At 29.4% G+C, this 16,810-nt stretch overlaps 1 long non-coding RNA gene across 1 annotated transcript in view; it reads right to left on the minus strand.

Annotated features, from left to right (window-relative positions):
* Positions 1–2,346: 2,346 nt before the first annotated feature.
* The window catches only part of LOC147808200 (uncharacterized), a 197,489-nt gene continuing 183,025 nt past the window's right edge, over positions 2,347–16,810 (minus strand). Inside the window, exon 3 of the long non-coding RNA XR_015434926.1 lies at positions 2,347–3,226. This is a non-coding gene — a long non-coding RNA (uncharacterized LOC147808200). The remainder of the gene's footprint in view (positions 3,227–16,810) is intronic.

Genomic DNA, 16,810 nt, shown 5'->3' on the forward strand with positions numbered 1-16,810 from the left:
TAAATGCAGTTGTTTTCAACGTAAACTTCGCAATAAACTCTACAATCTGGGTATCCTGTTGTTATATAGAGGGGAAATTTACATGAATAAAAGTTGTTTATAACGTATTATATTTAAGGAAGAATTGAAATTAGCCAGAACATTAAAACAAACATTACTTTGGATGCTGTGGAACTACGAATCATCATGTGGAATTATATGAAATCGATTGCATTTAAGTCGCAAGAAACTTTCTTTTACGTGTTTTTACAATGTTTAGACAAATCCAAGAAGAGACAAAACTATATTGAATAACGCGAAATCATGTGAAAAACCCAGATAGCAAATAAATATTGACAGGTGATATCGCGAGTTGAGAAAAATTGACAACATGTCTAAACTCGTCATTACCCATTCTTCTCTTACTACACAGCCAAAATATAATATAGTATTAAAGTTTGTAATAAATAAAAAAAATATGAAAAATCCCCTGTTCATTAAAGATACAACTTTAGATTTTGTTGTTGTTGTTGTTCTCCCTATACTACCGTACCTGGTAACTAATTTACAATGTAACGGCTTTTAATGACTAGTTCTATTTTACGGAGATTTTTCTCTTGGTTGTAGTTGGTCTCAATTATATAATACAAGTTTAAATTTCTTTTAACATTTGTTACGGGAGGTAAAAAAAATCGAAAATCATTTTTCTTTATTATTATATAGGAAAATTCCAAGCAAGAGAGCGGTCCGTTAAACACCGCTGGATTGGAAAATCGCTGCCCGGTATTCTATACACTGATGCCATTACTCGATGCTGAAGATATATTTACTTAATCACGGACAAATTTAAAATGAAACCAAAAGTGCATCATAATTTCGGTATTCACGATTTTGTCCCGGATATTTTCATCACATCTTAGAAATAGTATTTATTTAAAATAAATGTCTTCAAAAAGTGTTTTAGTAGTTGATATTCAAGAAGAGGCTAAATTTTAACAAAAATTAATGTTTTTATAACAATTATTCCGGCAAAAATAAAACAAAATTATTGAAAAAAAAGCATAAATTTCAATAAAACGTTCGAAGTTTTCCCAATTAACAGAGAATTCACTTCGAATCTTCTTAAATAGCATATTTATTAAAAGTTCGAAGTATTTAAATGTGTTGTGGTTTCACATAAATTCTTAAAGGGATCAATTGTCCCTATTTACTGCACTCGGTAAATAAATGAGTTTTTTTTAACAAGTATGTCAATCTCTATAGCTCTTTATGGATCTATAAATCTCTATGGACTAGTTTTATCTACCTCAAACTAACCTCGTATTTGTAACAAAATTCTAAAATTAAAGAGAAATTTTCAATAATTCAATTTAATCTCCATCAAGCATGGAAAAATTTTGCTAAATACGTGCATATCCTCAAAATGAATAAAACCAAATTAATCAGATTATCTTCTTCCGAGGCTTAAAACAAAGGTGAACCAGTTTAAGAATTACTAAATATATTTAAAACTCTATCTCCATCTTCCAAAAGAAAGCTTAATACCCCCAATCAGTCAAATAGGAGTACCCCATTCAGTAGTGATCTCAAATATCGAAACTCCATCTCCTAAACCTAAAACTCAAGAGAATAAAAGGTGTTTCGATAGTTATAATCCCTTTCCAATATCAGACACTTAATACCTTTCTCAACAAACGCGATGAAATATTTCGATATCGGACATGCATTATTCATTGCATAATACCAAAGGGATGATCGAAATAATCTTATATTCTCTATGGATTAAATGTCAATTTTATTCCTCGCATTCAGTGGTTAACCATTGTTGCAAGCGTAACATATTAAAGGGAAATGAATGATGGCACTAATTTATGTATTTATGCTTCATAAGATCTTCTCAATTCTTCATATTTGAAATAGATATGTATTTAAATGTGAATTTTTAATGCTGTGCAAAAGTTCAAATTGTTGTATATAGATTTTTATTAATGTTTGATACAGTAAACTGAATATATGTGTTTATATACATGCGGATTACATTGTACAATATTAAGAAATCAAACGCTCCTGTTGAAGTTACAAAGCACTTTATTTTGCAATAAATCAGGTTTACCAGGAAAATAAGTTTTTTTTTTGCGCACTGTACAACAATATTTGTAACATCAGTTTTGGTTGATATTTGCTTTTCATCATATTATCTAATCTTTATGTTTTTAAATTTTCAGTTCAAAATCTAATCTCTAATCTTTATATCTTTAAATTTTCAGTTCAAAATCTAATCTCTAATCTTTATATCTTTAAATTTTCAGTTCAAAATCTAATCTCCAACCTTTATATCTTTAAATTTTCAGTTCAAAATCTAATCTCTAATCTTTATATCTTTAAATTTTCAGTTCAAAATCTAATCTCTAATCTTTATATCTTTAAATTTTCAGCTCAAAATCTAATCTCTAATCTTTATATCTTAACTGTTCTATCTTAACTGTTCTATTAACTGTTCTATTTTATTCATGCTTGCTAACAAATATTACAAACAATAATTCTTTTGTTGCATGCTATTCTTTTAACAGATCGTAGATACTTTCGTATCACCGTGATTTCAAATTTACAATCAGTTTCTTCGAATCTGCAATAGTCAAACTTCCAGAGAAATTCGGGCATATTATCAAGATTAAAATTGCATATGAATCCATACCCAGAAACGTCGTCATACGGGGCTAGGGACGCTAGTTTTAATCTGTTCAAAAGCACATGACGAAATAATTTATGATAGAGATGTGCCCATACGACGAGAATTCCGGTCATGGTCTCCTATACAATTGCTAGTCTAATAATGCGCCTAAGTTTCATAAAATTTTGTCGCAACATTAACGCGAGTCCCTTGTTGTATACAGCCTTTTTTGTATTTGAACATTTCAGCAAGAAAGACTAAAAATCTGTTACTGCTTTAGGAACAAAACTAATTACAGATTTAAAATACACCCGAAGTAGGCAAGATCAAGTATTTGTATACACACAACAAGAAATTTGCTCCCCGGTGTTATTATAGTATATAAGATTTTCCACTAACTTCAATGGACTGATTTCCTACTTGAGAATGATTCTTTGTCAGCAAGTAGATCTTGAAGTCTATCGATATCGGTAGTAGTGTCAAGTCCGTGTGGAAAAAAAAGTTTAAATGCTTTGCTTAAAGAGTGTTGAAACTGGCTGATTCGAACCATTTTTCTGCATGATATATTAGTACATTCTATAATAAAGAAAAAGAAACTGAAATGCTTTTGTAGTAAATTTCTAGCCACAATTCATATTTATTGAATTCCCTTGAATTGTGAAAATTTAAAAGGCACTATCTGCATATCAAACTAATTTCCAAAGCCTTAAATTGAACTAATTTCCGAATCCTTAAACACTTCACAGACCTTAAATTGTTCAAATGTTTAAAATGAATTACTTTTATAGGATGCTGGATAACTCAAAAACATGATTTAAATAAATCAAGTAGTTAATTATTTGATTATTTAAAATATATAATTAAGACAGAATGGTTGATAAATCACCGAATATTTTAAAGTAAGTTTCAAATCAGATTAGGCAAAGAAACTTTCTATGAAATTTAAGTTTAAACAGGATAACTTCGAATATTTATAGAAATCTATTTAATTCTTCGCTTCTTAATTTTTTAAAGCTTCACAACTCTATTTAAGTCGATGTTAATAAATATAATACCGTTATGGTGTTTCTAATGTTTACACAATATAATACTACCCTCAAATTATTCTACCTTATAAATTTTACTTCAGAGATATTTCATAACAAAAAGAATGTTAAAGATAATTGCATTTTGTCCGAGATAAAAATTGAAAAAAACTATCCTATTTTTATTAAAAAATCAAAGCTTTTCTTTTAAAAGATGTGGTATGAAAAAGTTGTGAAATGCAACAAAAAAATACCACATGCGCTTCCATATATAGATATAAGATCGATGATGTACCGATATTGAAATTAATTATTACTTTAACTTTATTTAATAATATAATAAATATTTTAGTGGCTCAAATTCTTAAACTGAAATAAATTGAAATTCTTATTTGATAATGAAAAAAAATTTAAAACTCTAAAAAATAATAATTTTTAATACACATCTAGATAAGGAACATTTTTTGTTTGGTTTAAACAGTTATCAATACTATTTTTAAAAATTATAATTGAACATTATTTTCATGGAATGCTAACCCATCAAGGAATAAATCCGAATGATATATGATTTTATAAGTATTTTTGTTTTTGTTTTTTTCTTAAAAGCAAATAAAAATATGATTGATGCTCTTTTAAATACCATTTATAATATATAAATTCCTACAAAACTGAAGAAGGATTTACTATACTTCCTATATCAATTTTTTGAGTATAAAAGGAAGACATATGATTTTAGCTACCAACTGATAAAGTCATTTATCATTTGAAAATGACAGTTACAATAGAAAAATGAAACATTTATGAAGGACATTTTAAAATGAAAATTTTAGGAGACAAATAAGAGTCAGATTTGTTTTTAAAAAAAAGCTGGGAAATGAAAGTAATCATATTCCAAAATATCTTTCTTGTCATAAATATTATTGTCTGAAAACTAAGTCTAGAAAACAAATAAAAGACCTTTAAAATTTATTAATATGCTTATGAGTATTTATAGTAAATGTAAATTCAATAACAAAAGAAATAGTTGTTTCGAAATTTTATTCTGTACACATAAATATTTTGTAAAAAAAATAAAGAACTATATTTAAAATCATAAAAAAAAACATTTTTACGGAACTATTATTAATCAGTAATTATAAAATAATTAAAAAACCTAGCTAAATACCGTTTTAACACAGATTTGGTTCATGTAATTTTTACACATAAATGAACTTGAAGATATATCGTTGCAAAATTTAAGCATAAATGACCATTAAAAACTATCGGACGAAAAACAACAATTAAATAAGCATGATATAATAAAGTTAATTTTATCATATCACTATTATCATATCATTATTGCCAGATACCCTAAGAAAAAAATTCTGGCAAAATTACTATACTTCTAGGCGTTTCTGATAAAAGAAACTATAAATCTGTTGATTGAACTTAAATATACAGCATTTAAACCATTCATATGATAATTTTACCGTTTGCTACTGTAGCGATTTACTGGAAATTCCGGTCTTTAAAAGTACAGTTTACATTCCCAATCATTTAGGAAAAAATACAAAACTGAAAAGTAAATTTAACCAAATAAATGAAATGCTCCAAAGTATCACTATAAAATTACCAAAATGTTCTTCAGAAATGTCAATAAATTTACCATTTATTTGGTAATTTTAACATTTTGATGACTATGTATTTTACCAAGTAGAGTATTTACAATTCTGTGGATTATTTAAAATGGTGATTTATATAAATAGTTGATAGGAGTTAGACGACTGTTAGTTATTTCTTATTCTAATATACAGTTGACAAAAAAAGTATTAGCACACTAAGCTAATTTAAAATTCTTGCAAGATAAAATAACCAAACTAATCCAAACTAGGATTTTCTTTACCTTTATTATAGTAAAAACAAAAGTAAGTGAAAATAAAAAGCACACTTGCTTTTACAGAATTTAAAACAAAAAAACATTATTATATTTTTGCAAAAAAAGTATTAGCACACTTAGTGAAATAAATAAAAACATTTTTCATTATCGGTGATTTGCTTTTTAATATCTTGTATGCAATCCATTGGCCTTAATGACTGCTTCTAATCTTCGTGGCATAGATTCTACTAACTTTTTGGTAATATCTGAGGAAATATTATTCTAGGAATGAATCAATGTAGATTCTAAAGAATCTCTTCCCGTATTGTGGTTATTCCTTACTTCTTGATCTAGATGGTGCCAAAGATGTTCGATCGGGTTTAGATCAGGTGATTGGGGGGGAGTGCGTAGCCTTCTTGGTGCATTATAAAGCAACCATCCCCTTGTTACATTCGCGGAATGTTTAGGATCATTATCTTGCTGGAATATATAGGTGTCTTGGAGGCCTAATTTTCTAGCACTGCTTTTCAAGTTACGGCGCAAAACCTCTATATACGATAAAGCTGTCATCCTACCATTAATAACTTCCAAATTTCCAACCCCATTATGCGCCATACAGCCCCAAACCATCGCATTTCCCCCACCATGCTTAATTGTTGACAAGATATTTTTCTGATCAAGAGCAGTACCTTTTTTCCTCCAAACAGTTAAAATGCTTTTTGGCCGAAATATTTCAAACTTACTCTCATCAGAAAAAAATAACTTGCTTCCAAAACTCCATTGGCTTACTTCGATAAGTCAGAGCAAACTCAAGTCTCTTTTTCCTATTAACCTCGCTAATAAAAGGTTTCTTCCTTGGCCTCCTACCCCGAAGACCACTCATATGGAGAACATTTCTAATAGTTTGTGGCGTCACTGACTTGCCAGAAGTTGACGCAAAGTCGTTGGCTAAATTTCGAGCACTTTGAGTTGGATTTCTTAGGGCCATTTTAACAACATGCCTCCTTTCCCTGTCATTTACTTTGACTGGGCGACCAGATCGGGGTTTATTTTTCGTGGATCCTGTTTCTTCCACTTTTTTAATAATGGAACGAACTGTTGAAAAGCTCAATTTTAACTTTTTTCCAATATCCCGATAACTTTTTCCTAATTCACGGAGACATATTATCTTTTCTCGAGTGGAGCCTGGAATTTCACACTTCTTCGGACTCATACTTAATGAATAGAGAAATTCAAAATAACACTGAACGTAACTTAATAATCTAGTCTTAGTACAAATTATGAATCGGTTTCAGTAAGTGAATATAAGGTTTTATTCTTCTTATCTGTAGTGGTAGTAATGCAATTCGAGTGTGCCAATATTTTTTTTGTAAAATAAAATGCGTTTTTTCTATGTAAATATTTTGTTAACAATGACAGGAATTTTATATTTTGTGATTTAGTTTTCATTTGAAAATTGAGTGTAATATAGTTTAATTGGTAAAGTTAGAACTTTTCGTTGCGTAAATATTTGAAACTATATTGATGTGCCAATACTTTTTTTACCGACTGTAGTTCCTTAATTATAACAAGAGGTTAAAGAACATGAATGATAATCTCAACTGCCCAGTTGAAGTATTTTAAAGATACTAAACTCAGATATATCAAATTATGGTGAATGTTTTATCCATTTTATATGGTGGCAGTGGGATTTATTTATTTATATGCGTACATGCGTATGCAAGCTTCTTTGCTTACAAAGTATGGCTTACAAAATCTTTTCAGTTTGAAAGACTGATAGCTGAATTTTGAGAAAGATTGCAAGAATATGCAACCAGCATAGCAAGATTCAAACCCACTACATGTACGCTTAAAATTGGTTAGCAATACTGCAAAGCGAAGTGCAATATAGATTACCATATATTATTGAGCCTACATTGGACGGGGTGTTGTCCTTTTACCAAATGCTCTGAAGTGTAGAGGTAGCAGATTAATATACTTGTGTTGTTTTTCTCATTCTTGTGCTATATGTTCTACAAATTGACTAGACAAGCTATTCTTTGCATTAAGCCCCCGAGCCAACTTATTGAAAGAAATTTATTTATTTACTGTTACACATCCATATCTACTCTTTTATTCAAACCCGCTACTTTCCACTCTATTGGGAAGACGAGAGCGCTGTAAAAAATACTTTGAAACAGCAACACTCTTCCATATTTTTATTTATTTATTGTTAAACATACATATGCGGATTTGTGTACTCATTACAAAGCACGAATTATTATTAGCCAGTGTCAAGTTAAAAACCACATTGCCAAAATTAGAAAAAGACAGTAAATAGATGCATACATTATAATATGAAGGTAGAAGTTTTGAAGTCCTCCGTGTCTCAGGATAACTGTTTGAGACATCTTTCTCTACCTTGTACTATATGTATTTCGACTTGCTATGGACATATAAGCCGAGATTTGTAATGAACACACAAGTCTACGAATGCGTGCATAACAGTGAATGAAAAAATATCCAAGGTTGCTCTGGAATTCTAATTCTGGAATTCTCTATACTTTTATTTTAGAATGTTGGCATAGCCCTGATAAGTAGCAGTTAAGCTATTGAATTCACTTTAATCTTTTCTAGGCTTTTTTACACTTAATGCACTCCCCTTTGCTGAGGATCAAAATTGTGATGGCATGTCTTCGGGTCATCCTCAGGGATGTTTCCCAGACCGTCGCTAGTAGCCCATTGTCCAGCTCTAGTGCGACGTAAATGAACTACAACAGCAAGAACAACACTGTTTACAACAACACTGCACATGTTTAAAGTTTTAATGGTTGGTTGATGTTAACTTGCAGTTTACATATGAATAAATGAAATTAAACTATGAGAAAAGTGATCACTAAATAGAGGTTATTAAACTGAGCATTTTTACATTTTTCCCAAATTATATTTTTATTGTTGTTAAAATTGCCGATTTTTGGTTAGCATTAAATCTTATCACATTTACTACCAAAAAGCAGGGTAATTAAATCCATATTTTATTGTTAATTTTACCAAATAGTTATTACCGAAGAGCTTAAGTAAAAATTACCGTGATTTCTGATGTTGCCATAAAGCCCATTAAAAAAGCACATTAATTTTATCATTTTCTGATAGTTTTGTCCATGCTTTTTTTGTCAGTGTATAAACTTACATTCAGATTACTTTCTTTAGTTTTTACTAATTTACTAGCTTTATGCAGCCTACTAAAAGGTTTCATAAAGCCTTTAGTAAGACACAGTTACATAAAGTTTTCGCCTATGATGATACGACGTAGGTTTGAGAACCAATGATAACTGATCCTTTCTTGTATTTATTCTGGCTTTTCAGTGATAATAATTTTAACTTAAAACATCCTCAGTGGTTGACTGATAAGCGGTTAAAATATCCTTCACGTCAGGGAAAGTTTAGAAAGTTTCCTTAAAGTGAAACCCAAATACGAACTAGCTCTTTTAAAATGCCACACACGATGTTAAATTTGTCCTAGTTTTCTATTATCAGCTAGATTGGGCGCAAGTTACAAATTTACCCATACAAATCAACTCATCATTTCTGGTAATAAAATAAAATGCTTGATTCTGCATTAAGAAAATCACTAGCACTGCAAAGCAAATAACGATGCTTGCTTTCGGATTTATTTTAAAACTTTAAAATAAAAAACATGTAAAACAGTTTTAAACTAATGCGTATATTGTTTCAAATCCTTCACAGTAAGCAATAATACCTAACAACCCTAGAAAAACAAAACGTAACTTTGGTTTATCAAAATATAATTATTCCTAAACTATATCATTAAAACATCCTTTATCTTAAAATAGTTTCTTTAAATAATAAAGTTTATTCAATTCATGAATCTCAGACCATAAAATTTGCATAATAATATAAATTTATAAGCGAGTGTGCATTCTAAAAGTAATAATCATTGTCTATATTGTTACGGACTTTTTATTTTGTCGTTTCTCTTATTTTAATGTTCTAAAATGCATTGAATCCATTATATAGTCTCTTTTTATATCGTCAAAGAGATCTTCTAGTTTTAATGTTTTTTTTCTCTGTTTTGATGTCTCAAAGGAAATCTTTTTGAAAGCCTATAGAAAAAGATTTGCAAACAAGGTGTAAAAATTTGTCATTTTAAGACATCATAATCCAAACATTTGCGATAAAAGAGCCATAAAATGTGTGATCAAAAATACTTATTGAAGTTTTATGCAGAATTTTATTATGATATTTCTTGTAAAAAGAAAGAACAATAAAACGTTAAATGCGAAATATTTCAAAATACGTTTATTTCTGATGTCATTGAGAGATTAGTTAAAAGTTAAAAACTGAGTTTTTATTTTTAAATAAAAATATTTGTTTTATTTATATACTTTTTTTTACTATTTTATAGTATCTGTACGTATTTTTATGTAAAACAATAGAATTTTAACATTTTTGTTCGATTTACATTATAATAGCTTTATTTTTTCGACATTGTGTTGAACATTTGTTTTTGCTTTATTCAGTTATGCATAAATTTAACTGTTTGATGCCGTTAATAATTGTTTTGAAAAAAGTACTGATAAATAAGCCGTATTGTTTCAAATTGTAAATTGCTATCAAAAGTAGGGTAGCTTCTGAATCTCTCCCTTCTTTCATTTTCTCTTTTTTTAGTAATCTCTAATGTACAGTGATCAAAATGAAAAACGGAACACCCTGAATAACTTTCGAATTAACTATCGAATTTTTACATATCAGAACTCTATATTTATAGTTCAAGGATTTTACCTCAAATATGCTAATTAGTGAGTGTAGATGATAATTTTCTAACAAGAAAAAGTTTTCTCTTGGAATTAACACATTTTTTCGAAAGGTTCAGATTTTTGACCCTCAAAATATAGGACGTAGTCTGGGTAATATGTCCAGCAGTTTGGCCAGGAGAACGTTTGAAAATAAGGACCACTTAAAGTTATTTATACTTTTTGTATATTTCTCCATATCTCAAAAAAAAATTCTCAGTTATGCATTTTGCTTCCAAAATCAATTCCATCTTTAACGCATTTTATTATTTATTATTATTTTATTTAGCAATTTAAAGTATTTTTTATCGTAAGGAATACCATATTTTTACAGGATTTTAAAGAATGTAATTTAAAATAACAAAATACAAAATTTAACTGCAATCAATCAGTCCAATAGTTACTGGGTTACAAAATTTCCAAAAGTCTTACATTTAATATTTTATTTTTCGAGAACTATTTAGAGTAATATTTATCAAATTTCATTATATGTAATTATATGGATTAAATTCTGTATTATAATTGTGTGCAAAAATTCTCGATCTTTCAAAAAGGGAAAATAACACTAAAGGGTCCAAACTTTCAACAGCTCTTTAGCCTAAACTGTTGAAACCATATTTTCCAGAATTCGGCTTATCTTTATATTTCGGCAGTCAAGAATCTTTATCTCTCAAGAAAAATGTAAGTTTATTTCGAAAACTACGTGTTTGTGACTGATTTCATAACTTAAAATATTGACTGCACTAATTAATTATCATATTTGAAGTTACTTCCGGGAACCATTAAGATTAACTCCTACTATGTAAAAATCTGATTGTTAAAAAAGTTATTCAGAGTGTTCCATTTTTTGTTCTGCACACAGTATACGGGTTTGAAATAGAGAAAATGTATTCGTGTTGTGATACTAAGAGGTTAAGATGCTTAAACATTAATTATAAAGATCTTAGAGAAAAGCTTCCTACTGAAATCCCAATTTAAATTACTCTGTGTAATTAACGTCTCTGATGTATGCATTATTCATAGGAAAACTTAATTTGTTGTTAAAAATTTCCTTTCACTAGGGATTAAGACTCCTCTTACCAGGAATTGACCTTTCATTAAGCAGTCGTTGTTAATAGATCATCATCTTTTAATTCAAAATGCTCTTATCACATCTATTTATTCGAAAATTCAGTATCAAGATCAGCTCAATTCGTTTTTAGAAAATTGAAAAAAAAACTATTATGCGTATTTAGAAAAGATACCCAATGAGAAATAATACCCAAATATACTATATACACTATTTTAACAAAAAGGAATGGTAATCTCCTCCAAAAACAATATAAAATATATTTGAAGGATAAAAGACGAAGAGAAAAAAAGTCTTTCGTGAGCTTTAGAGCAAGTATGGAGAGCGATTGGAAAAACTGTCCTTGGTTAAGCTCTTCAGTGAACTATTTATAGTTGAAATCGAGAAAATATTCTGGCATGTTTTAAACGGTCTTTTTTGTCATAAAATTGTCTATAAATATGCATTGTCGGCTTAATTTTAGTTCGAATTTTTCAAGTTGAAACATTATTAATTACTAATATGTGATATCACACGGTTCCTAACATGACAATACACTTTTCTTGATACCACCATCTGGATTTATCAAATTGTTTTCATTTACGTTGTCACTGTGTGTCCTATGTCTGTTCAAGAGGAAATTTTTATACAAATGTATTAGGTCTATTCCTGCCAGCAGCAAAAGCATAAGGTTTTACAAAAAGTTGGTTTCTCAATGGGACATACTATCTCATTAGATAGTGTCTCAGAGATAATTGTCACAGGCCTTGGACAAGCAGTGGTAACGTAACTTCAATTGTCAGTCCAGACTATAGATTTGTGAAAATTATGGCGTTAAAAGAACAATTTAATGTGCACAAATTTTGTAATTGAGATGAAGATAGAAAAGATTAAAAAATAAAGAAAAAAGTAATAGGTAAAAAGATTTCACATCTTTATTTAAGATTATTGCAATTAGAACTTATAGATTTTGCACTATCTTTACACTATCCCGTATCAGGACATCTCTATAGCATTTTACAATTTTTTTTTAAATTTTTATTTTATGAAAAAGCATATTACGGTGCTTTTGGGTTAGCCAAATTTAATCAATCTCTAATAATATCCCCATGCAACCACAACATTTCATATAGGAACAATAATTATTGTTGAGAATGCTTTATGAAAAGGGTCTCATATTAGAGACATTCCGGCCAGGAGGCCGAGCGGTTAGTGTGCCTGACTGAGAAGCCAGTGGCTGCGGGTTCGAATCCCGCTCTGGACATGGATGTTTCTCTCTATGTGCTGTCATCTGTTGTGTATGATGTGTGGATGTGGCCCACCCTATGAACGGGTATTTGTGGCAGTGTGGCGTGGGTAATGTTGCTCGCCTCCGTGACTTAGGTTCACAGGTGCCCACTGGGTAGCGTTAAATGAGCAACACTTCCAGCATCTTCCAAAGTGAGGAACGAAAGCTCAGTACCCGCAGTTACAGAAAGAAAAAAAAATATTGGAAACATTTCGCATTATGTTAGGAAGGATTAGTGTTTCCTATGTTGTGCTAATTAACATTTGAATTTTAATAAGATTTATATTGCTTTCAGAAAGATTAAAATTCTGTTCTTCCGTTATATATTTTTAACATTAGGTTTTTTTTTCAAGTAAAATCAAAATTCCTGACAAATTAAGCTATGTTTCCAGCCAATCGTAGATTTTCGTTAATTTTTATACAGCGAATATTGTATTAAGTCTAATTTGCAGTTTATCTAAGAAGGGGTTTTTTTTAAATATTTTTCTTTAAATTTCTGTTTAATTATTAATTAAACTTTAATTATATTCACTGAGTAATTTATGGAAATTTGTCCTGATGCAAAGGATTTCACATGCACTAACGAATTCAGACTGTGCACGTGCGAATTTAAGGTCAGTTGTATAGCATTGTAATTTTTAATCTAAAGATTTAACAAGCTAATAGATGCTACAAAAAACTAGCCATCATAAAAATACAGGTTCATATAGATGGGTATAATTATGATAATAATATATTATTATTAAAATCGCTAAACTATTTCACAATAATTGAATAAAGAAACGCTATAATAAGTTTTGCATAAAAGAAGTTGGACCGTGTGATGTTATAACTAATGTTAAACACTAAATATTAAGCACAAATAAGTAGTTGAAAACATATTCAGCTGTTATGATGCATTAAGCAACATTCTATAAAATACCAAAGTAAAATGAACTGCAGGATATATCGAATTGAGACTGATTAAATTTATAATTAAATAAAAATTGAATAGGACATTTTTTTGAATATTATAGCTCAGTTAAATTAATAATAAAATCATTCATTTTTACATGAATAAAAATTATTGAAATAGGTTTTATATTTTCAAATGCAACTTAATTGAACCAGAATAGAGTTTCTGTATAGAAAAAATTGAATCTGTTCCTGGCAGGAGAAAAATAGTAATATTTTATTGGTTTTGTATGATTAAAACTATTAATTTATTTGTTAACAAAATCATTCAGTAATGAAATGAATAAAGTATACAGATACAATTAGATTAGTTACAATTTTACAATATTTTAATGCTAGTTTAATAGGGTTGTGTGTTATAACAGCGATAATATTTTTTTATAAAAAAAAAAATCGATGTCTTGAAACAGTAATAAAGTGGAATTTTTTACAACCATAATTAATAATTATTCACTCACGAAACTTTTCTTTTAAAAAGTAATATGGTTATACATTCTGTATATATCTTTAAAAATATTTGGTTAATTGCTATATTTCTTTTATTTAACCGAAAATAACAAGACTCGTAACATTATCAAGTGAAAAAATGAGTTAGACAAAGAGTAAAATATTGATGAATATTTTTTTCACTGCAATAGTTAATTTATTCTTTAATGAAATCATTCATTTATAGAGGAATTAAGTAATGTACTATACAAAGAGCTAGTTAATGTTTGAGTAGTTTAAAATTGTTAGTAACGCTCTAACCAAAGGCAATTTTTTACTAACAGAAACGTAAAAAAAATTACCTTTCCAAAAAAATTAAAAGTACATTCTTCTAACTCTTATTGAGAAAAAATTCATTTTGTTGGAATTAAGATATCATTCTAATGGTAAATCAAACAGATGGGGAAAAAATCTTAGTCTAGTGAGCTTTTTTTTCTTCTCATTAACGACAAATTAACTTTTCCAACGAAGTTTACCTTTCACTTCAGCACGTAAAATGAATATTTATTTTACCTTGATATTCTTAATGATGCCCTCTGATTAAAGAATGGTAGGTATTTGGGGCAAAAAAACTCTGTTTGAATTGGACAGGAAAGCAAACATGGTAGAATTGCATGAGATTTTTTTTTCCGTAAATATTTGCAGATCACGTATAACAAGTTAAGTTTCACTAATGACGAGGACCAATATTCAATTTTGAAATAATTCAGGGTGGTTTGTAAGTAACTTTTAAAATCACTTTTTGATAGAAACAATATAAACTTATATTCTGCGTAAGTCATGTGTAAAAAGAGGAAGCTACACTGTAAGAAATTTCTCGGAAAAAATGGGTAAATAACAATTTATTGAATGGTTATTTTACCATTTTTAATCAAAACAGTCAAATAACCGTAAATAAAATGGTAGTCAAACTGTTAAATTTGAGAAAAACTATTTATTAACTGCTTTCACCTAGTACGGTATAACTACCAGAATTTTGACGCACTAACTAAAACGACCTAATGAAGTTACTTAGTTGTTTGCAAAAGCGTACATTTCATAGCCGAGCGGGCTTATCTGTCAATCTCATGACCGGCAGAACTTGAGTTCGAGTCCTAGTGTTGACATCACAATATTTCCTCCATTCCCTTCAACACATGAAGAATTTCCTGTGTCCGGCACTCTCCAATGCCTATTACTTTACGAAAAGCCGAGCTCCTATGTCTAGTAATATAATTATTATTTTACGTTTTCGAAAAATGCAGTTGTAAATGGTTAAAAAACCGTATAGTTTTGTATTCATGGTTTCATAACTATATTTTTTGTAAATGGTTTCAAAACCATAAATTAAAAAAAAATTTCTTTACCGTAAAATTAACGGTTAATCGGATGGACAGACAGCTGTCAGTTATTTTACCATAATTTCAGAATGAAAATTTTAACAATGTACAGTTTTGAATGAACTGGAAATGGGACACTATTAACCATATGAACGCTCGATGGAAGTCACCTGTGTAGATGTTATACCCAGCCTTTGATGTACCTTGAACGTATTTTTCCAACATTTCCTTGCACCAATCGACACGAGCCTTTTTTTGAGCGTTTGTCAGATTATGCGGGATCCAACGCGAACAAATTTTTTTTACGCTCAAATGTTCATGCAATATTTTATTGATGCTAGTCATACTAATGTCCAAAGACGCCTCTCATGGTATGTCACATGACGATCTTGCTTTATCAGTTCACGCACAGCATCGATCTTTTCTGGCACAACAACGGATTTTGGACGACCTGCACGGGATTCGTCCTGGATCGAATATCGACCACGATTAAATTCGTTATACCAATTTTTTACAGTACTGTAGGATGGCGCTTTATCGCTGAATAAAGAATTAAGTTCATCGAAGCACTCTTGTCTTGACAATCCACGTCGAAAGTTATGAAAAATAATGGCACGAAAATGTTCACGATTCAATTCCATTTTTTGAAAGAGAAGAACTTTTCAATTTATTGTCAACAACACAAATGAAGCTATAATGGTAAATCGTCTGCTGAATTTATGTTTAAAAATATCAAACTTTCGATTAAAATCGGCTGCGGTCGCCTAGCAACACTTACTGTTGCCAAGGCCAGAAATATAAATAGCAACCCTCGTAGAACTCAGCCTAGGAAACCTGTATAAATAAACAATTACGTCGATCGTTATGTTCTATAATCGTTCTAGGACCATTTTTTTTCTGAAATATTAACTGACCTATTGATTTCTCTTTTTATCTTGGAATTCTAAAAAAATATTTCAAAATAAGAATTTATAGCCGCAATATATACGTACAATATGTCGTACAGTAGGTACGACAATGTTTTCTTCATACTGTTTGACTCGTACTTCTTCTTTTCTTAAAAATTAGGTTTTCTTTTTTTTATCTCCCTTTTTCCAAAACTCAAATTAATCCTGGCACCTTATAAACAGTTTAAGATAACACTCAGATACATTTTCTTCTTGCTATTTAATTGCTACTTCTTATTTTCAAGAAAATTAGGTTTTCAGTTATCTTTTTGTTTTCCGTAACACAAATTACCCTGGCAACTAATAAACCATATAAGATAATAATTGTTCTAATAAACGCCTTTTAAAACTAAATCTCAAAGCGACAATTTATAAACATGAAAAAATAATTTACGATTTCTTATTACTAAGACCATTTTTTTCGTAGATTAGAACTCGGAGACTA

Source organism: Parasteatoda tepidariorum, chromosome 6, assembly GCF_982258835.1.
Source record: "Parasteatoda tepidariorum strain Cologne lab strain chromosome 6, Ptep-v5.0, whole genome shotgun sequence".
Taxonomy (NCBI): Eukaryota; Metazoa; Arthropoda; class Arachnida; order Araneae; family Theridiidae; genus Parasteatoda; species Parasteatoda tepidariorum.